The sequence below is a fragment of the Callithrix jacchus genome, chromosome 11 (genome assembly GCF_049354715.1).
Source record: "Callithrix jacchus isolate 240 chromosome 11, calJac240_pri, whole genome shotgun sequence".
In the NCBI taxonomy this organism is placed as follows: domain Eukaryota; kingdom Metazoa; phylum Chordata; class Mammalia; order Primates; family Cebidae; genus Callithrix; species Callithrix jacchus.
This window is the reverse complement of record NC_133512.1, coordinates 42,610,312-42,634,058: the sequence shown is the minus strand read 5'-3', so window position 1 is coordinate 42,634,058 and position 23,747 is coordinate 42,610,312. Positions and strand designations below refer to the sequence as shown.

The following is a 23,747-nucleotide window of genomic DNA, read 5'->3' as shown; positions in this document are numbered from 1 at the left end:
TAGAATCCTTTTCCCTCAGATTCGTCTCATTTTTTATTGTTTTTCCTTAAAATTGTTATTTAAATGTAACTTTCTCAGTGAGGTCTTACATGATCTCTTGTAATACAATTATAATTCCCTATAGATTCTCAACTTCTTTCACTTAACATATTGTGTATTTACTTGTTTATATTGTTTATTTTCTGTCTACTCTCACTAAATATAAGATCGATGAGGGCGGATATTTCATACAATTTTAAGACCAACTGCTTTGGCATCAGCAACTAAAACAAATGACTGGCACACAATGAGCACTCAAATATTTGTTGAATAAATGACTGAAATGGAATTTTATAAAATCTGAGAAAAAATAAATTTTGACTTCAGAAAGACCAGGGTCACGTCCTTTCAAAACAAGACTATATAGATTTTGCCCCTGGAGATCTATCAGTAACATGGAAGCCCATTTTTACCGATAGAATATGTCTAAATCCCATTTGATGTTCATTCTCTGTTAGCATACCCAGTTAGTTTGGAGGAGGATACAACTAACTTGCCTGTTATCATCATCAAATGGAGCCCCCAGTATTTCTGTGCTTAGATTCTGGAGCAGTAACCAACACCAAAATGCCTACTTACCATACAAAGGTGTGAAGTGGTTGAGGTGTGATCCAGTGGGAGAAGCATACCCTGGTAGTGTACCCTGGTGAGAGACTGTTGAAGCCGAAAAAAAAAAATTCCTCTTTGAAAGATTGAAGCCCATATACAGTTTTAGCTGAGTGTTCTATTAGGTCAAAGCATACATTGCTCAGAGCTTCTGATTTTCAAAAACGGTTGTAAATATGGGTCTTTTTACAGAATCTCACAATTTCAAAATTATGTCAACCATTTAAAATATTGTATTAAAATATACTGCAAAGGTCATGCCAAGTATATCTAGAAGACTGGTGTGACTGACAGACCATGTATTTATAATTTATGGTCTAGTTTCCAATTCTAATTATCTGAATAATTATCTGAGCCTCCTGTCAGCTCAGTGGCGGTATTAGATTCTCATACACAAACAATTGTGAACTGCACATGTGAGGGATCTAGGTTGCATGATCCTTAAGAGAATCTAACTAATTACTGATGATCCGAGTATGAGATGGAACCGTTTCACACTGAAATCATCATCTCCCATCACTATCTGTGAAAAAATTGTCTTCACGGAAATCAGTCCCTGGTGCCAAAAGTCTGGGGACTACTGTTCTAAGCCATCTTAACTTTATTTGTGACATTTACACAATTATTAACAAAATCTACTGCTTTTCAAACTATATTTCTAATATATATACCTTTTCTTTCCATGGAATCCCCTTTGCTCTCTTGATTATTTTAGCATGCTCTTTAGGACTTTTCTAGTTCTTTATATCCGTATCTTCCTTGAGTGCTAAGTAGCATAGAAAAAAACACTGAATGTGCCTACAGAAAACCTAGATTCTATCCCTGGATTGACCTATCTCTTACTAGCTGTGCAAGTTTGAAACAAGCTATTTAAACCACTTAGATCTATGCAACTCTACTTTTAAAATGAACATAATAGCCCTGTTCTTTTTCACCTGATGTGAAGTCATGTACATGAAAGAACTTGCAAACAATAAAAAGCTTTAAATGTTTTAAGCAGGACCATGGCTTTGTACAACAGTTGAGTCTCTCTCAATGCTTTATTTCCAATAAAATGCTTTATTGCCAATAAAACTCTTTATTTTCAATAACATTTAGAATGCATAATTGCATAGTTTTGTTGTTGCTGCTGCTACCATTGCAACAATACTCTAAGGTGTTTTCTAGACTCCATGATTTTTTCGTAGGTCATGATTTATAATTCAGAGTGCAGTAACTTATAAATTTACTTTGCCCTAACCTAACTTATCCTTTTTTCTACCTTCACATTAACATTCTGATTATCTTATTTTTTACTGTTAACTATCTCCTTTCAGTCACACTGAATTTTTTTTAGGAACCTATTCAATCCTTTCTTATCATTTATTTTTATTTTAATTTGCTTCCTCTATTTTTACCTTTAAAAATCATATTTGCACATCAATACCTGCTCAAATAACATGGTTTTTATGAAGCTCTGACTCTTCCAACTAAAATTTATTTCTATTTGAAACATCTATATAACTTAATAACTTTGAGGCTTAATGCCTTTTATTTTGGGTAGAATTCGCATTCATGTTTCAAAATAAACTGACTCATGCTTGTTCACTTCTGTAACCCTGCAGTACTTTGTATTATACATAAGTAATCAAAATGATTTGAATTAATGGGTTTCCTTTAACTCTATTACCTTTAATTTCCTACATCAAAGTCAAATGTCATTACTCTTTATTTTCATAGCTTTCATTAGATTTTTGCCTGCTATTCTACCAATTTGGTACTTCACTATACAGAAGACCTTGTAATAAGCAGGAAAAAACTTAAATAATTATTTTTATCTTTATTCCGAGCAATATATTTAACATGTTGGTTGGGACTGTGTTCCAGCATCAATCCCTGGGGAACCTTGACACTAACACTTCTCTAAGTAGAGAAATGATCATTTATTCCTACACATTGCTTCCTGTCATTAAGCCATATCCGGACTTAAGACAAAACATTTTCCATAATAACAAGGAAGCCAGTTTTTTAAAATTGTTATTTGACCACCTATAGGATATATACTTTCAATCTCTTTGCAAGTGGAAATAAAATTACCTTCTTTTTTGTCCACATGACCTCTGAGAAATCTACACTCGTTTATTCAATAAATCTGTACTGAGAATCTGCTATGTGCCGGGTACTATAAGAGACTATTAGGTGTACATATAAGAAAAGCCCATTTTGCTTTCAAAAAGCTTTTCTGTCTGCAATCCGCTAAGAGCTATAATGAGAGTAGAGGGCAAACCTCTAACTCTACCTTCATGGATGTCCATGGATATTTAACTCAGGTGGCCACTTAAGTTGAGTCTTCAAAGACAACTCCCTTGGTGCCCAAGGGACAGGAGGTACATTCTGAGAAAAAGGAAAGAGCATATACTGAGTCACGAAGGCACATACCAGCATCACGATGTGGTGGAGGGCAGGCAGGCTATCAGGTGTTTCAGGAGAGAAGCTACAGAGGAAGATGAGATGGGAAGAAGCCCTACTGCAGAAGGCCTTCTGAGCTATGGTGGAAAGTTCCTACAGTCTGGGCAATTAAATATTTGCAGGCAGAGAAGGGTACCAATAAGATATGTGCCAGAGAGTTTACTCTGATGGTGGAATAAAGGATATACTATGGAAGGCAAGGCTGGAGGCAGGCAGGCATGTTCACAGATTATCTGAAAAATCTAGTCCAATGCTCTGAACCATTAAAGAGCAGCAACAGTAAGGAAAGGAGGGGACCAGATGTATTTTTAAAAGATTTAATAGGAATTTCCAACTGTGATTGAGTTAATTAGGGGGACATTATTTTCCCCTTATAGAAGCTATACATATCCCCCCAAAAGTTATATTTTTCTAGGAATTCATGATGCCATCACTCTTTCCAGCTGCTGCCCTCCTGACAAGTATGGAGATACGAATCACCACTCTGAAGTTCCCAGGTTTGCTTCCAGTTTCCTCCCAATGGACACTGTGTACTGAAAACCATTAGTCTTTGCTACCACAAGTCAGCTTAGCATGACAGCTTGCACATTCTAGCCAAAAGTTTCACCAGAATCCCTGATGACTTATTTATACAAGTCTGTCACTTAAATATAGAGCATAACTCTTTATTTACCCAGCACAACTTTGTTTTACTATTTTAACCTGCCATGGTTTGTGCATCCCTTGCTTTGCTTTATAGATGATCTTATCCCTTCTTTCCATTATCTCTGATCATTCCTTATTTCCCATTTTACCTTGCCAATGTGAGTTACAGTCAAGTTATTTTTTTATATGTGACACATACTTTTCCTTAGGTTTCTGATAAGGTCATTGTAGTAGACTCCAGACTTCCTGTGCTCTAATTCCTCTCTATAAGATTCCTGTTTCCTTTTACCAGTTTATGTCAGTAAGTGCAGATAAAGAATTACAGACAAAATGGAATTCTGATACATTATAATTTATATATCAAAAAATTAAAACTGTTGAGTCTACCTTTAATGTATTTATTTATTAAGAATCAGAAATATAACTAAAGTCCATTGCACTTGTTCCAGTAATTCCATATATTAATTCCAGCATTGTAGTTAAGCACAGAAAACATTTAAAAATAACCTAAATGTTCTAAGAGGGTATATTTAGTGACAGTCACAGTGTATACAAATAATGTGCTAAGCAGCTATTAAAAATTATTTTAAGGCCGGGCGCGGTGGCTCAAGCCTGTAATCCCAGCACGTTGAGAGGCCGAGACGGGTGGATCACGAGGTCAAGAGATCGAGACCATTCTGGTCAACATGGTGAAACCCCGTCTCTATTAAAAATACAAAAAATTAGCCGGGCACGGTGGCGGGTGCCTGTAATCCCAGCTACTCAGGAGGCTGAGGCAGGAGAATTGCCTGAACCCAGGAGGTGGAGGTTGAAGTGAGCCGAGATCGCGCCATTGCACTCCAGCCTGGGTAACAAGAGCAAAACTCCGTCTCAAAAAAACAAAATTATTTTAGTATTATATTTTTATATGAAAAGCTATTCATTAAATGTAATAAAAGAGACACATGTTACATAATTAGATATAAACTATGAACTTATTTTGTGATAGCTATTTTCCATAATTCTATTTGGGTAGTAGAATTTCAGATGACTTTAATTTTTACAATTTTTTACTTTCTAGCAAAGAAATCTGCTCATTGAAAATTCAGAATCTTTGCTCTGTTTATTTGGAAATACTTATCCTGGGTTAGAGCTCTGTGAACATTTTTAACAAGATATTAGTAATGCAAATGACCAACATTCTATTTTAAGAATGTCTGCAAGTAATATTGCAAAGAAACGTAAACCAAAAGACATTATTTCCTTATGGTTTGGAGCCCGTGTCTAACCAAAGAGAGATAATGGGCCTCACCTGTGCCTAAGCCTAGTCAGGGTTTATTTCAGAAACAGTAAGGCCATGATGACTAAAACCAATTGGCTTTAGTTAAATCGAGATAACACATTGTAGCCAGTTTAGTCAAAAAAATTTTCTTACTTCCTATGTCAAGGCTTATTTTGAAACTTTTTGTCTATTTTGTAAAATAGCAAAGTGTTTTTTCCCTTTTTCTACATTCTATTTTGAAAGAATCCCCACCCCCACCACCCTCCAGTCCAATGACCAACAGCAGCATTTAGCATTGCTATTTCTATACTAAGAAAAAGAAGGGACGGCTCCTAGGCCAGCTGACATTCTAATCTGTGATCTCTATTTTCTTGATGACACACATTCTGCCATTTCACACTTGATAACTAGTGTTGGTGTACTGTATGCATTTTTCTCTCTTATTTTGTTCCCCTTTACCTTGGCAAGTCTCATGGAAAGGGGAGGTGACTCCTTCCAATATCCAGTGGTCTTTTTTCCCTCACAATCTTGGAAATTACATTATAAAACATGAAACTCAATATTATGCCACCAACGCATTTTGCATGTTAATTTGCCAAAAAGATAAATCACATTTTCTCATGTTTCCAGAATCTCTAGGATTATAGGGCATCCCACACTTGCTCCTCGGATGCTCTACCCTGGAGCCCCATCTGGTTTTCTTTTCTGACCATGTTCCCATGAGACCTTCTTTAATCTGAATTGTATTAAATTCATCAAACTCTTTAATGAGCCTTGGGCATTGTTCGACTTGTGTGGTGGCCTCTCCTGGATAGTGGCAGAGGGGAATCTTTACTGCCTTCAGTGTATATACTTCTGGGCGTTCCCATCAGTTCTAAGCGCTGTTTCACATTATGTGAATGTCATAAATAACTTGGTTGAAAGGGTCAATGTTTTCTTATCTTGAAGAGAGTCAAAGGGCAGTTTGCATTTATCTAGGAAATGCACCTCACAGATGCTAGTCTTAAAAGCTCCTCAGGGGATGGGTGGAGAAATATTATTATCCTTACATAATTCTAAAAACCTGGGGGGTAATAAACCAACTGCACAAATCCTTCCCTTTCCTTTTAATCAAGGCTATAGCAAAAAAAGAATAAGAAAAAAAAACACTGCTCATAACCAAAAGTTATTATATTTTTCTTCCAAGTGCTGTTTTTCTCAGTAAATACTTTGTCCCCTCTTGGCTTATTTCTTTTAGGATCTCTTTTACTTGCATACAAAGTGGGTTGTAAGAGGTTGACTTCAATAGGATCCTTGAAACCGTTTCAAGTACACCTCCCCATATTAAAAGAGCAAGAGCCAAAGAATTTTTGTTTGTTTTGTTTTGCTTTTTCTGTGATGAACTGGGATCTGATTTAAGAATTTAACACAAACCAAGCTAAAATAAAATAGAGTTTTGCAACTGTATTTTAAAGGCCCCCTACACAGTCTACAGCTGTCTGGATCTGTTCCTGGATGGAAATCATAGATGAAGTCTGTAATATCTCCCTATTGAATTCTTAGTCTACCACCCATTTGCAGTTCATGCAATCTGCCCCTTGCCAAATTCCACTTCCTTTAGGCTGAATCTACGTCCATTCATTTATGTTTAATGTCTGGGAAAATCAGCTTCTAAATTCCAAAGAAGTGGAATTTTACCAATTCACTTTAAAGAATTGATAACGGCCGGGCGTGGTGACTCAAGCCTGTGATCCCAGCACTTTGGGAGGCCGAGGAGGGTGGATCATGAGGTCAAAATATCAAGACCATCCTGTTCAACATGGTGAACCCCGTCTCTACTAAAAATACAAAAAATTAGCTGGGCATGGTGGCACGTGCCTGTAATCCCAGCTACTCAGGAGGCTGAGGCAGGAGAATTGCCTGAACCCAGGAGGCAGAGGTTGCTGTGAGCCGAGATCGCGCCATTGCACTCCAGCCTGGGTAACAGGAGCGAAACTCCGTCTCAAAAAAACAAAAAAAACAAGAATTGATAACACATTCCTGCAAAAATTCATTTTAAAAGAAATACTGTAAGATCAATTCTACTTACTGTTGAGTTCTGCAACTGAACTAGTGAATCTTTTTTTGGTGTTGTTTAGTCAACTTTGTTGAGGTATATTGCAATGTACCTCAACAATACAATATACAATAAAATGCACTTATTTTAAGTATATAGTAGTTTGATGAATTTTCACAAATACATTTATATCTATCCATGTAACAACCAATCCAATCAAGATATGGAATATTTTCATTCCTCTAAAAAATTCCCTTATGCCTCTTCCAGTTCAAAATTTCTAAGGTGGTACTGAGCTTAGCAGGTTAAAGAAACTGACAGAAAGCTAGTGTCACTGTGGCAAAATGAAGAGGCAGAAAGGAATGACATGAAAAGAGGTCAGAGAGGCAGGTGGGGCCTGATCTTGCATGACCTTTTATTTTGTGGAGAGAACTTTGGCTTCCATTCTGAATTAATTAAAACAAACAAACAAATAAACAAACAAAAACACTGGGCTCTTGAATGAACATTGTACACAGAAGAATATTATGGTGGGACTTTTCTCCCATCTCCAGCTGTTTAGCCCTACACTTTCCCCCTGCCATAGGTTCTCTGCTTCATGTTTCCCTGTCACATCCACAGCTGCATCAAATCATTTCCTGAAATCTCTTCTTGTTTTTTAGAGATGGAGCCTCACTCTAATGCTCAGGCTGGGGTGCAGTGGCACGATCTTGATTCAATACAATCTCCACCTCCCAACTTCAAGCAATTCTAGTACCTTAGCTTCCTGAGGAGCTGGGATTACAGGCACACACCACCACACCCCGCTCATTTCTTCCCCTAAAAGTTCATACTACATTGTGCTTTTCATTACTTACACCGTTGCTTCCATTCTATCTTTGTGCATGTAAAAGGAATGGAAGAAATAGAAGAAAAAGAAGGAATAGGAAGAAAGAAGCAAGGAAGAGCTGTGAGCTATTTGGCAAATCCCTTGCACATAAACATTCATCTCAGGACCTGGTTCTGAGGAACCATACTTAAGGCAGCCTTCCTTGGAGGTCAGTGGTAGTCATAAACATAATAAAGAAACTGAAGATCTCTGCAGAACAGAAACCCACTTCAACCAGCATATTCAACCAGCACGTTCCTGATTTCTGCAACCATGCTTAACATTGAGTAAACAATGAAAGCAGGTAAGAAAAACCATTTTTAACATTTGATAGAGTACTCAAACTCTTAAAAAGCCTACCCTACATTTAAAAACTATTTTATATTGTAATTATGTCCAAAGGAGATTATAAGCACGTAATTAGTCATTAGTTTTATTCTCATATTTTTACCCCCAGACTCTCCTATATTGTGCTGCCAACCCCGTACTTCATGCAGATATAGTTAAGATGACCGTTCATGCCCACACTAATTTGCAAATGTGTTAAAATTTGAGTTATCAATTATATAAATATCTAGTTATAGTAAGATCATAGTTTTAAAACATCATCACACTGGCTATGACACCAAATTATATATTTGTTCTGTAATAGAGCATTTCCCTAATTGGGAATTTATGTTTTGATATGGTTTGGCTCTGTGTCTCTGCCCAAATCTCATCTTGAATTGTGCTCCCATAATTCCCACATGTTGTGGGAGGGACCCAGTGAGAGATAATTTTAATCATGGGGGCAGTTTCCCCCATACTGTTCTCATGGTAGTAAATAAACCTCATGAGATTTGATGGTTTTATCAGGGATTTCTATTTTTGCATCCTCCTCATTTTTTCTCTTGCTGCCACCAGGTAAGAAGGGCCTTTCACCTCCCACCATGATTCTGAGGCCTCCCCAGACATATGAAATTGTAAGTCCAATTAAACCTCTTTATCTTCCCAGTCTCAGGTATGACTTTATCAGCAGCATGAAAATAAACTAACACACTGCCATATAAGTGGTTATATGAAAAGTGAGACAAAGTCAACAATCCAAAGGAAAACATGTCTTTTATATTTCATTGAAAATGAGACTCAAAGAAATTAAGAAGCTTACTCAAATTTTCACAGCTCACTGAGGCAGAGTAGGTACTTGATTCAGCTATGACTGGTTCTGATACCTATGTTCTTTGCATCTAACATTAGAAAGTATGGCCATAAAGAAGAGTCAACATGTATCTCTTAGGCTGTAGCTGACACAATTGTCTTCTTTGATTATAGATAAATATATAAATAAGTAAAGAGTTGGACACAGAAACATTTAACATGAGATTACATTAGTCTATATTTAAATTTTTTAACTACTTCCAACTATTAATATTTAGCTGTGTTCCTTAAAAATATATATACAAAGGACTCTTGAAGTAATGGTTTAACTCAGGCCAAGGACACATTGTGACTTTGATGTTCTATGCTTGTAAGAAAGCATCCTTTAACATCCCCAATCCCAATGTATTCTTTTGTACTTGGTAGGATATTTGGTGGATTAGGGGTAACTATCAGATGAATCTGATATTATAAATATTGATAGACAACAGCCAGGTATTCCATGAGAGATTCTCTCTACTCTTTCCTGTGTTCTAGGCAGTATTTCCAAATAATCGGGAATAGAAGTAATATACACAGCTGTTCTGTCTTCTCTTAATACGCAAAGTCAAAAGACTGCTGCCTACCCTCCAAGTTTTCCTCTTCCCAAAACTCAAACCACTAGACAAGATATTTAGAAAGTTCTAGTGGATCTTAGGGACAAAAGATTTGATGTGTTGCTGACTTTTTCTAGGGTCTTTTAAACAAATCATCTTTTAATAGATCCCAGAAGAAAGAAATATCTAGGGCATATAATTTTGACTTTATTATTCACACCAATTTTGAAAAGTAGATATCTTACATGCACATGTATGTTCATTGCAGCACTATTCACAGTGGCAAAGACTTGGAATCAACCGAAATGCCCAGCAATGATAGACTGGATAAATAAAATGTGGTACACCACATATATGGTATACATGGAATACTATGCAGCCATAAAAAAGAACAAGATTATGTACTTTGCAGGAACATGGATGGAGCTGAAGGCTACTATCCTTAGCAAACTAATGCATTATCCTTAGAAAACAAAATACCACCTATTCTCACTTAAAAGTAGGAGTAAAATAATGACAACACATGGACACATAGAGGGGACAACACACACTGGGGCCTGTTAGAGGGTGGATGATAGCAGAAGAGAGAGGATCAAAAAAAAAAAAACTAATGTATACTAGGCTTAATACCTGGGTGAGAATATAATCTGTACAACAAACCCCCATTACACAAGGGTCTCTGTGTAACACATCTGTACATATACCCCTGAGCTTAAAATAAAAGTTGATGAAAAGAAAAGTGGATGTCTTATGGTGGTACTGATATCTTAAACTACCCAGGAAATGCCAGCTGAATGCTTGTTCTGAATGTAATGCAGAGAAAACTTCACCATTATCACCTCAGCATGCTACAAATCTATTTCTGCATATGCAAAGAGAATTTCTTCACTAAGATGTACCATTTGGTGCCAGGACTACCACTGTTTATTTATTTATTTTTAAATCTGAAAACCCCAAGTAGCAACTCAGATACACCAGTATGAACTGAAAATCATTTTAATAGTTAGTTTGGTTCTGTGCAATCAAATGATACATTCACAAAGAGGAGATATGGATATGGAATGCAGTTGTGATTGTTATAATACATTTATAATGATCTAATTCTTGGTTGTGAGATCCTAATCTAATTATCATAATATAAATTATACAAAGCAGCACATTATAAGAGTCTACCTGTTAAATATTAACTTCCTTTAATGTTTTAGGATATATTTTATATGCTAATCAATTTGGGCCATTTAATATTTTATTCAGAAGGATTGGGGTTTTTGCTAGGTAGTAACTTAATTGAAATAACAGTTTCAAAATTAATTCTACGTATAATCAGTGAAAAGCCACAGATCCAAAGGTAGTGCTCCTTCCTGGGACAATGGAGAAGAGCAAAGTAAATCAGTAACCAAATAAATGCACATCCTAACTGTTCAATCAGATAAACAGTCCAAAGGAATCCTTTTAACATTGGTAATGAAAGGTGCTGGCTTTCAGTGAAAACACCTGAATCGTTTAAGATAAAATTTAGAAATATCTGTCAAGGAATTTATTGCATAAATCATAGCTGGAGACAGAATCCTTTTTATTATGTCCAGGGCTTTTGTGATTCCCAGTTCTTTAACCACCTTGAAGCCTTCCTGCTAATCAACTGTCTGCTCAAATGCCCCTCTGTGTTGCCCCCAGAGGAGGCAACTACATTTCTCTTGGAAACAGCTCCATTTCCTGTTCTGTGGCTGGGGGCTCTGAAGTGTGGACCTTCTTATGCTTCCATCAGATGGTGTCATTAATTCTAGGGCACTTGACAATCATGTTCTCTTTCAAAGATACTGAGGAAGTGGAAGAGAGATCACTGACCCCTCACTGCCAGTACAAGATTTTTCAGTTTCATCTATGGATGAAGGTTTCTTTAGCATATTATATTATGCACTTTGTGATTAGCTCCACAAACATTATGCCAATTCTTCCTTTCACACTTTACTTGCAGCATATTTTGGACCACAGTGGATATAGACTTGACAGTTGAAAGATGTCAAGAAAAAACTCACGGAAATGGAAATAATCACATTTTAAAAACCACCTTGGAAACTGCCATCCTACTTGCTCCATCACTTTAGCACTATTTAGAAAATTGTACAGAAAAGGTCAATAGAAACTGATTTTTCTTTGTGTTAGTATGTCTACTTTGAAGGTATAAACATAAAATTCACATTTGTAATGAAAGCAATCCCTACAGAAGTAATGCCTCATATATAAATTATCGCTGGTTGTTAATTTATATAACCAGCAATGAAAATGCAGCAATTTCATTGCTGGTTGTTTACTTCAATTGATTCCTCTAGATATGTTAAAAATAACAAAAGTAAAACAAAAACTCTTACAGAAGGCATTGTTATAAAGGCCTCCCTGTTCTCCAGAGCATCAGCTAGAATTGATGTGAGGCCAAAATAAGATGTAATGATGCTTATGTTTAAAGTTACCTCTATAAATGAATCTTCTGATTTCTCAATATAATGTTTCTTCTTTTTGGATAATTAATCTTTTAAAAAAACACCAATTAAAGAGCATTTACTCAACTGTAATGAAGACTTTCAAATAATTTCTTTCATAAAGCATAGATGAAATCTAAGCTTATAGTTTGAATATGGAAATTTTCTTAGTGATGAAAGCTACACTTAGCAAATGTGGAATGTGGACTTCATACTTTAAGTGTTTTTGAAAATAATAACTATGCCAGTGAACTTCATGATGATGAAGTTTAATGGGCCCTGGAGGCTGAACAGATCTCACTGCTTGGATCCATATATGAGCTTGCAACCAGGAGTGTGTAGAATCAGCACAAATCAGCAGAGAGTCATGGCTCTGGTGGGAAAAGCATGTGTGTCCATCATAGGAGTCCCTGGCTGGTGTAAGTGATTGAGGAATTGAGAACCTTGGCTCCACTGAAGTATAACCGGGTGCTAGACAGGATTCCACTAGGAAACTTGTACTGAGATTATAGTGGTTTGTAAAGGATGCCAAGAAAAGCACAGTTGGTGCTGCTGGGGCAGACTGAGGCATGAATAAAGAAATCATTAGACATTAGACAGGATTAGAAAATATGAAGAATTATCAAATAAAAAGTATTATCTTTAGTCTTTGGACCTACTTTTTCATTTGTTTTCTTTTTCCTTTTCCTCTGCTTCGGTGGTTGACCTAGAGCTAGGTTCAGTTATTTGAATTCTCTGGCACTAGTGTCATCTGGCCTGGGAAATCCAATTAATTATTTTTGTGAAATAGCTACTATCTTAAAGCAATTCATTTATACTGGCAGAAGGTCAGAGCGAGTTCCAGAGTTTTGAGTGCCTAAAAAAACGGAAAATGTTCCCTTCTCATGTTCTGACAATGAAAGCCAGTAGGTAGTACTGAAGGGAATTGTGAGGCTTCTGGCATTATCGGCCTTTGCTTTGGTACCAGGAAGAAAAAGGGATGACTTGGAAAGATATTTACCTTTTACCTGGATGAATCATGTCAAGTTTTGGTTTTTCCATTTCTCTACATTTCATTTATTTGTTGGACAAAGCTCTAATTTCACAAAGCATGGAAACACTGCTGACATGACAGCTGTTTGTATCTGTGGGTCAGAATGGTCACCAGGAGGTTGGGCCCACAGTGAGTAAACAGAAAGCCTCTGACAAGAGGTAATAGGCACAGAGATACTCTTGTAAATAGCACAAGACAGGACTCATCTTAACTTATTTCTATCAATATAGTTACGAAGTATTTAAACTCTCAAACCCAGTGTGAGGGAAGAAGTAACACATGTAAGTTAACATAGGCACATTGGCTTATATCTATAATCTCAATGCTTTGGGAGCCTGAGGTGGGCAGAACACTTGAGCCCAGGAGTTTGAGACTAGCCTGAGCAACATGAAGAAACCCCATCTACACAAAAAATATAAAAATTAGTCTAGCATGGTGGCATAAACTTGTAGTCCCAGCTACTTAGGAGGCTGAGGTGGGAGGATCACTTGCGTCTGGGAGGTTGAGGCTGCAGTGAGCCTTCATCATGCCACTGCTCTTCAGCCTGGGTGACACAGTGAGACCCTGTCTCAAGAAGAAAAAACCCATATTATTTATAGTAATTTTGAGTTTTCAAAAATGTAACACAAGAAATATAAAAATTTCATATTACACAAGAAGAATATATTAATATATTTGAAATATGGAATTAAATATAGTATTATTGCCAAATAATGATTGAATTATCTTATTTTCAATAAAGTTAAGGAAAGAAAATAATCAAACCAATCAACTGAAAACAATTGAATTATCTTATTTTCAATAAGGTTAAGGAAAGAAAATAATCAATCCAATCAACTGAAAACAATTATTATTAAACTATCTTGTTGATAAAAATTTATGAATCAAACAAATCTTGTGATCCATAATCTAGAAGCAAGGAAAGCTCACCAATTTTTCTCTTACTGTTATTTGAAGAAAATCTGTAGACTTTTAGAAACTCACAATCCTGTGCCCTACTGTAAAAGGAGGAAAGTCTAAGGCCAGTATTTAGAGACATCTACGTTATGCCAAATGTTCTATACACACTATCTAACTCAATCTGAATTAAATGCCATTAAGGGAAGCATTACATTTATCCACTTGGTGAATAAGAATATGAACCTCCAAAGGAGAAAACAGCCTCACCAAAGGCATACTGTTGAAAGTGAAGTTGGATTCTGAGCCAAATCATTCTTAGTTACAAACCCATATTTTATATACTTTGCTGACAAGTCAGAAATGGAAAGCAACTAAACACTATTTTTAAACTGTACTTAGCACCAAGGGAGTTAAAAATAATAAAAAATGGAAAAGATTTGGCTTCATTCACACTTCATTCATTCAGTAAGAGTAGTGTGGAGCAGTGAATTGACCAAGGCCCAGGCAAAGAAACAACAAATGTGTCTGCAGCCTTCCCCATATATCCTTGCTCTCTGGGAAACCTGGGCTGCCTGCCTCACCTGTCATGGTTATTGCTGTCTCTTGGTTTTTATGGCTTTCAAGTCACTGTCCCTTCAGGCCTTTAGTTTGAGAATATAGTAAATTTTCTTGGCAACCTGACTAGCAGGCACTCTTTTTTTATCTTTTGCCTTCCGGAGAAGTCTGAGTCAATTTGGTCAGGTTTCTAAACATCCTCATGCAAACCATGTGCCTCAAAAGAAGGGTGACTATATCAGTCCATCCTCATGGGTGGGCATGATTTGTCTAAGGTCTACCCTCCTTCTTTTATTGGCCATTGAGTCAAGTATGAATATGTGACTTTACTTTGGCCAAAAAGATGTAAAGTGTTCTGGAGGTTCAAGAGAAGTTCTTTATGGATCTGCTGAGATGAATACAGGGAGCCTCTCTTTCACGTCAGCAATAGACTAAATCATTTGTGACTTTAATGGATCAGACAACTACTCACTAAGCCCAATGAGAAACAGCCTCGGGATTAAGCCAGCACGGGGTAGGGCAGAGGAGACGGACAGAACTTGTGAACTCATAAGGGTTTTGTAGGGCCAGGGATCCACCAATCCTTAAGCATGCCCTATCTCTCTGTCCTTTCATTGTTTAAGCCAGGGTGAACTGGATTTTCCATTGCACATATGGCTCAAAAAGCTTGCAAACTGATATAGGCACTTTAGACAAGTAGGAAAAGGCTGAGAGGATCCCTACCCTAATGTTGGCTCTGCTGGTTATCCTGGACCATGGGTTAGAATCTCACCCAGTCCAGAAATCTCTACTTTGCCTTCCAGAAGGTGTCACATTGAAGGAAGTGAGAATGAAGGAAGGCATTTTCAGTGAACCTATGTCTTAGAATTGAATCACACAATAGGAAGTTAGTTGAGCAGTGTCAATCACTCTTCTAGGCTGGAAAGATATAGCAGAAAAGCCAACAACATTTCCAATGACAAGGAGTTTACTGTTTCAAAGGAGAAGAAAGGCAATAAACAAATAAACAGGCAGGTCCATAACCTGTCATGTGGGAATGAGTGCTGGGAAGGAGAGTAAGAATAAGAGTAAGTGGTAGAGGATGATAGTAAGAGAATGTGCTATTTTAAGAAAGGTGGTAAGAAAAGTACTTTTTTTTAAAGGCATTTAGGTAGTGAATCAAAAAAACGGACAGAAGTTTTCATACAGTTGTCTGAGGAAAAGTTTTCAGGCAGCAGGAATAGGCTATGCAAAGGTCCTGAGGTGAAAGAACACCTGATATGTTATAAGAAAATCCAAAAGACCAGTGTGGCTGGAGTAGAGTGAGTTAGCAGAGTAATGAAAAACAGGGACAAAAAGAGGACACGGACTTTGCAGCAGATATACAGGTAAGGACTGTAGGTTTTAATAAACCATGATAAAGACTTCAGATTTTCCTCTTTTCAAGAGTTTTGGGGAAAGAGGTGACATTCTTCTTCCTTTTTTTTGAGATGGAGTCTAACTCTGTCACCCAGGCTGGAGTGCAGTGGTGCAATCTTGGCTCACTGCAATTTCTGCCTCCCACGTTCAAGCAATTCTTCTGCCTCAGCCTCCCAACTAGCTAGGTTTACAGGCATCTGCCACTACGCCTGGTTGATTTTTGTATTTTTAGTAGAAATGGGGTTTCACCATGTTGATCAGGCTGGTCTCGATCTCCTGCCATCAAGTGATCTGCCTGCCTCGGCCTCCCAAAGTGCTAGGATTACGGAGTGAGCCACCGCCCCCAGCCAGGTATGACATTCTTGATAAAGTGAGAAAACACACTGTAAAGAGGCAAGGTTAGAGGCAGGAAGACGTGTTAGGAGGCAAATGCAATTGTCCAAAAAGGAGAAAATGGTGGCTTGAACTCAGGAGACAACAGTGGAGGTGAAGGAAGTTGCCCGATCCTGAATATATTCTGAATGTTGCTTAAACACTAGCTAATGAACATGAGAAAATGAAAGGCATCAGGAATGACTCTCTGGTTTTTCCCTGAATAAACAGAGTACACTTTTTCTAAGACTGCAGCACCCTCAAATAGGCTATTTTGGAGGGAGAGAGAAATACAAGTTCAATATTGGAATTAGCAATTTTAACATTTAGAATTAGTAAGGCAAAAATCAGATTTTTGTAGATATCCATGGAGAAGTGTTGAAATGACTGGGTATTCAACTCTAGAGTTCAAGGAAGAGGTTGAGATTAAGGATTTATATGTGAAAGTTACCAGCATGTAGATGTATTAAAAGTTATAGGATAAGAAAAAATTATTTGGAGTTGTGTGCAGACCAAGAAGAGGCTTAAGACTGACTCCTGAGCACACCAGGGATTAGCAGTTGGGCAATAGGAACATAAACTAGGGAAGGAGAACAGAAGTGGAGCCAGTGAGTTTAAAAAAAAAGAATCAAGCCAGGGGTGTTCCAGAGGGCAAGTAAAGAACGTGTTTAAATGAGGAAGGAATGAATGAGTGTGTTTAATGCCACTGATTGGTAGAGTAAGATGAGAACTGAAAAACGACCACAATTTTATGAGAAAAAGACCAAATTCAAGCTGCTTGGCTTTTCTTTTCTACAGGTACTGCCTTATCATATTTCTTCAGCATTTGGAATGCAGACTAATTAGACTATTTATTTTTGAAATTATATTTGACTTCTTATCCTAGCTTAAAATAAGAGCCAAGAAATGGTGTAATATTAGTATGAGTAATAGCTGAAAACCCTAGCTAGACTCCAACTCTATGAGTGAATTGGGAGTACTCTGAAGGACATTCTACCCAGATACAGGAGACACTTGAGAATATGCAAATAAACTCCGCAGAAGTGGTATATCTTTCATTAAACATCAGTACACAGATCTACAAAACCAACAGCAAAAAAGTTTAAAAACAAACTGATTGATTATAGCAATAGTCAAAGGACAAGAAGAGTAGAGACTAATGCTCTTTGCAGACACAGTGAGATGCATGATTTGACTGAATGTTTGGCAAGCCTTTTGAAAATTTTTATTTAACTCTCATTATATATTGGTGTTAAATTATCAGAGACCTTATGCCAATAAGATAGAGTTAGTCTTCCAAACAAAAACATTTACACATCTGTGAAACACCTGAATATATGTAAGTTTGTGAATCTATGTAGTTACAAATTTAATTAAGTTCTAAATGGTGTAATAATGAACAACGCAGACTTCTAAAATTAATGTTATACCCAGATTTGAGCCTCTCTTCTATGTATTCCTTAATCAAGATAAATAATCTTGATAATGAAATAGTCAAAGAAAATGTTTTGTATTTTGTTTTTGTCATTTAAATGACAAAATTTGTTTTTAGGCTGAAAGAAGTTAATACAGTACAGTGCAATCAAATGAAGGCCACATTGTTATTTAAATAATAGGTAGCTTTTACCCTTAAGCTTTTTCTTTGTTATTTTAATATGACAATAGGAGTAAAAAGAAAACAGATTATTTTTGTTTCCTAATGCATGATTCACAGATGTATTAGTTTGCATTATGTTGACATTGAGGATTTTCTGTGACTAAAAATTTGAAAAATCTTCAGTGACACTGAATGAGTTGAACAGTCATAATATATGTATGTATTATAGACATACATATATTGTAGGCAATATGTGTATTACTGATTAGGGATAAATATTAGTCAGGATTTTTTTTGTTTGTTGGTTGTTGTTTTTTTTCTGAGACAGAGTTTCGCTCTTATTGCCCACACTCGAGTGCAGTGGCATGATGATCTCTGCTTACTGCAACCTCCACCTTCCAACTTCAAGCGATTTTCCTGCCTCAGCCTCCCAAGTAGCTGGGACTACAGGCACATGCCACCACACCTGATTTATTTTTTGTATTTTTAGTAGAGACAGGGTTTCACCATGTTAGCCAGGATGGTCTCGATCTTGTGACCTCATGATCCACCCACACTGACCTCCCAAAGTGCTGGGATTACAGGTGTGAGCCACTGTACCAAGCCTATTAGTTTTTTAAGAAAAACTAAATCAGTATTTTTATAGGTAACTATAATATGAAACAATTATTTTATAGGTTTTCATGTTTCAGACAGTGGACTTAGCGCTTGATATGTAATTAAGAATCCTAAGGGATAGGACTATTTGACAGCAGAGCCCCATTTTAAACAATGGATATCAGGATTTGAAAATTTAAGCAATTTGGTGAAAATAACAGTAATTTGGTGTGCCACAGTCTTAATCAATGCTCTGTACTGTGCTACGCGCAAATTTTACAAGGCTAATAGTATGATACGAAGTCTTTTACAAGTAAAAATGTCTGTTCCCATAGGTATATCATTTAAAATTCCATCATTAGAATAATTTGTGAAGATTTTCTGGCCTTTTTTTAATGTAGTAAGACCTGAGGTTTCCTCAGCCCTAGCTAATACAATAGCACAGATTCATTACTCATTATTAGTCAATACTTTCATAAGTACCTAGAGACTTAAAATAGCATAAATCAGTAATCAATATTTTTGCTAGTGTGCCTTTAAAAGAATGTTTCAAAAGACAAATGTAATGTTTTGGACACATTCAGTTATACATTTTTTAGAATATCCTCCTCTTTCAATTTGTACAATTTAAATTGTATTGGAAATATAATAGCCATTTGACAGTAATCATCTATCAAAATATTCATGACAAGCTCTTCTATAATATTGGGGCATTTCACTTCAGTTCATTTTATCCTTGAAATACCTTTTCCTTTCTCCTCTCTCCACTCAAATTCATCCTAAAGTAAAACATTTTTGTATTTTAAAGTCTTTATATTAACCATTCTTTCTTTCACCCTTTGCTGTGACTACAATGTATGTATTCATATATATATATGTAATAAAATTGAAATTTTAAAAATTTCCTGTTATGATGAATTGTTAAAGCTTAAAACTTTTCTTCTGGATTTAACTTTTATTATTATGAGTATTAATATGCAAATGATCAAGTCATATTTTAAATTATTATCAATAATATTCATCACCAGAACATGAAATTTACTTGTAAATGTATCTCTTAATGAAGTTAAAATTAATGTTTCCTTATTTAGTGTTCTGAGGTTTTACATATTAAAACAATATATTATAGTAAGATTTGATATAAAGAGCTATACTTACTGAAAATGTGTGATTATGATAACTGGGATAAGGAAGACAGGAAAGAAGAATGATCTTCAATGACATCAGGCATATTCTCAAGGCAGATTAGTTTTAGAAAAGATGCATATGGAATTCAAGGATATTGCAGTTGATAGTCACCAAACCATGTATACCATAATACCACCTATGACAAGAATTCCTAGAAATCTCTGGTACCATTAGTCCTCCCACAGGGAGGAAGCAGGGACGTTTCTGCAAGTAAACCCTGGAGGTCAAAGAGCCTGATGACATTGTGTGCCAAAGAGACAGAGGAACAAAGGAGAAAGAGAGAAAGAGGCATTGAAAAGGAAATAAGGTATATAGAGGAAAATGAATAAACTACTATATACTATTTTATTTTAGACTGGATAGTGCTCAAAACAGGTAGTTTTTTTATATAAAACTTTTGGATTTTATTGAATTAATATTTTGTAAAAATATTAGTAGAAATAAAGTAGTTTTTAACATATAAGTATTATATTTTACAGCACACACATGCATAAATGATATTCTTGGCTTAAACTGAATAGTGATTATTCAAGTTGTTAATCTTATCAAGGCATTAATCTTTTAATTCCTTCCATGAATATTAGTTGAAATGCTAACTGAAACAAAATTATGTAAAAAAATTATAATCTACTTTCTGAGAATGTGTTCATTCAATCATTTTTTTTTTCAATAAACATTTAGTACCTTGTATGTGCCAGGCACTATTATAATTTGTGTAGATAATAGTATTGAATAAAACCAAGTCATTGCCCTTATAAGGCTTCCATTCTACAGGAAGATATAAACAATTAAAAAGATCAGGATATGCGATTTTCTCACATTATCCCAAAGTTTCTCAATATTTTATTTTTTCTCAATGGTAAATAGATCTAACAGATACAAAGTTTATATCTTATTCTTTTTTAACACAAGACATATTTTATTTTTTAATAAGTCAAATTAAATATTGTTTACTAATTAATAAATAATCATTAATAACTATTATTAATAAATGAAGAAACCAGGGCAATATTAGAGCATGCTGAAAAGCAAACTAAATGAGTACAATATGAACAGTCAGGAATGCTGAAATTACTTTGTAAATAGATACAAAACTGATTTCTTGGAGGTGCACTAGATAAATCCATTTCTGTTTTTATGAATAAGAATCTTTTCTTTTGCTATCAATTCTGTACAAATTAAAGTAAGAAAATAGCTCAAAGACAATGAAAGGCACAGATAACCCAAAAGAGGTAGACAGGACACCAAATAATCTTTTTTGCCTGTTCAAAATCTTTCACATTTTTTTCTGACAGTCTATTCCCTTGTGATCATAATCTCAAAAGTTATTCTTGATTATAAAAGGACTATTATATTGGGCCTGATTATTTACATAGGTGCAGGAAGAGTATTAATTTACCATACAAGCTCCTTGAGCTTGCTTCGCAATTCCTGAGTCATACAGCATTGAACAGCTACAAAGTCCATAAATTAATCTTTGTCTGGATATTTCATAAGGAATCTCAGATAGTACTTTTTAAAAGTCTCTGTTTTTCTATCCCAAGGGCCGGAAGCTAAACCTAAGAACTTCTCCCCATCAGATTTCACAAGCAGTACTTGTATACTGGAATGAATTACCATCTTCTGGAAGTCCCCCCAGATTTTTAATGTTCTTTGCCTGCCAAACATTTTTCTTGCTATTCTTTTTTTTCTCTTTTTTTTGAGACAGAGTCTCGCTCTGTCGGCAGGTGCCAGGCTAGAGTGCAGTAGCATGATCTCAGCTCACTGCAACCTCCACCTCCCGGGTTCAACCAATTCTCCTGCCTCAGCCTCCTGAGTAGCTGGGACTACAGGCACATGCCACCATGACCAGCTAATTTTTGTATTTTTTTAGTAGAGACGGGGTTTCACCATGTTGGCCAGGATGGTCTTGATCCCTTTAACTTGTGATCTGCCCACCTCAGCCTACCAAAGTGCTGGGATTACAGGCATGAGCCACCGCACCCAAAGTGCTGGGATTACAGGCGTGAGCCACCACGCCAAGCCTGTTTTCTTACTATTCTTAAGGATAAGCCTGGCCCCCCCGTATGCCAGGTATCACTTGGCCAGTTTCCTTGGGAGACCTTTGGAGGCACTGGATCCTAAGCAAAGCCCTTTTTTTTATTTGTCTTAAAGACTTGTCATGTCTGGTTTTAAAAAAGCATTATTTTCAACTATAACATTTCAGGCAAAACATTAGAGGACAGATTCTATTTGTCACTATGTAAATACTTCTATGAAAAGTTGGGAGACTTACTAAGTTTCTGAATTACGAATATGGGGTGGTAGTGGGTTGAATTGTGTCCTGCAAAATGCTGTGTTCAAATTCTAACACTTATGAATGAGACTTTATTTGGAAATAGGCCCTTTGCTGCTGTAATTAGGAATTTTGAGATAAGATCATCCTGGCTCTAAGGGGGATCCTGTATTCAATGACTGGTGCCCTTCTAAGAAAAAGAAAAGAAAGATTTCAGACACAGACACATCGGGGTAAGCCAAGTAAAGCCAGAGACAAGAGATTCAAGTTGTATGTCCACAAGTCAAGGAGCGCCAAGGATTGGCAACCACCATCAAAAGCTAGGAGAGAGGCAAGGGACAAATCCCCTCTCAGAGTCTTCAGAAAGAACAAACTGTGATGACACTTTGAATTTTGGACTTGTGGCCTCCAAAACTTTAAGAGAATAAGTTTCTGTTGTTTGAGTCATCAAGTTTGTGGCAATTTGTTATGGCAACTCTAGATAACTCATGTAGGTGGTTATTAAGAATCGAATAATAGTATCTTAATATGGTTTACTTCAGTTTAAAAAAGCAGATTTTACTAATTATATGAAGAAAGAATAAGAGATTTATATTTTTAGAAAATGAAAACTTAAAACATCAGCAACAGCATGCCAAATTATGATAACATTTTCTTCTTTTTTTTTTAAATCCCAGGAAATTAATTTTTTGTTCTGCTGGTTCTTGGATTAGTAGTCTGCTTTCATGAGGCAGTCCACTAACATGGTTTGAAAGTTGTCTGTGTGATGTTAGCTCTGAAGCCTGTACCTGAGTCTAGTCTTTAAAAAGCCAATCATTTAAAAACTCAAGAGACTTTCTTTGTTGGCTTGTAGCTTATGGAAACGACTTCAGGCAAGCATCATAATAAAACGAAATTTTATACAGATGAAAGAGACATGATGGCTGTTACTAATTTGTCACCACAATCAGAAATATTGTCATCATAATAAAAGGTATCCAAATAAAAAAGTAATAATCTCCATTGGGGTATAATACATAATGAACTTACAAGAGTTTTGTGTAGTTTTCCTCTTAGGGATAAAGCACATTAGATAGGGAAGACATTGACAAATTCTGATACAAATAGGAGACAGGGAAATACTGGGTAGAAGAGGGTAGTTCCCCAGCAAAGGTGCCATCCTCAAGCCTAGGTACCCATGGCCCTATGTGAGAACAGGCTTTCCTGTTTTCACGCCTAAAAAGTTAGCTTTGGCCCTCCATGCCTGCTAACCTGTACCCATATAAACCCCAAACCCCAGGCTCCAGAAACAGTCAAGGAGATGAGAAGATGATCAGATAAATGGCAGAATGGCATGGCAGAGAAGGAGAGAAAAGAAGGAACGTTGGGAGGAGCTCAGCTGGGGACAGTGAGAGAATCGTCCACTGAAATGCCAAACTTGAGAGGAAGATCATCTTCCTACTCCATCTCCTGTCCAGCTCCCCATCCATCCTGCTGAGAGATACCTCCACCACTGCGTTCATCTTTCAAGTTCGTGTGTGTGACCCAATTTTTCCAGGATGCTGGACAAGAGATCAGAATACAGAAAGCTGTCACACTAGCCCTATGCCCTTGCAAAAAGGCAGAGGGTCCACTAAACTAGTTAACACTTAAGCTTTCTACGGATGGCAAGGCTGAAAGAAAGAGTACACGGTAACATATGCCCACTTGGGCTTTGGGAATCACAGACACTCACCCCGAG

At 36.4% G+C, this 23,747-nt stretch overlaps 1 protein-coding gene across 2 annotated transcripts in view; it reads right to left on the bottom strand.

Annotated features, from left to right (window-relative positions):
- LOC100393185 (mesenchyme homeobox 2) overlaps window positions 1-23,747 on the bottom strand; it is a 339,527-nt gene that overhangs the window by 135,860 nt on the left and 179,920 nt on the right. The window contains exon 4 of one of the 2 annotated variants that reach the window (XR_013523932.1): window positions 5,330-13,709. The exons of the other annotated variant lie outside the window; for it this stretch is intronic. The gene's annotated coding sequence lies outside the window, so the exon portion shown is untranslated. Of the gene's footprint in view, window positions 1-5,329; window positions 13,710-23,747 lie in introns of those variants that run through there. 2 annotated transcript variants of the gene reach the window in all.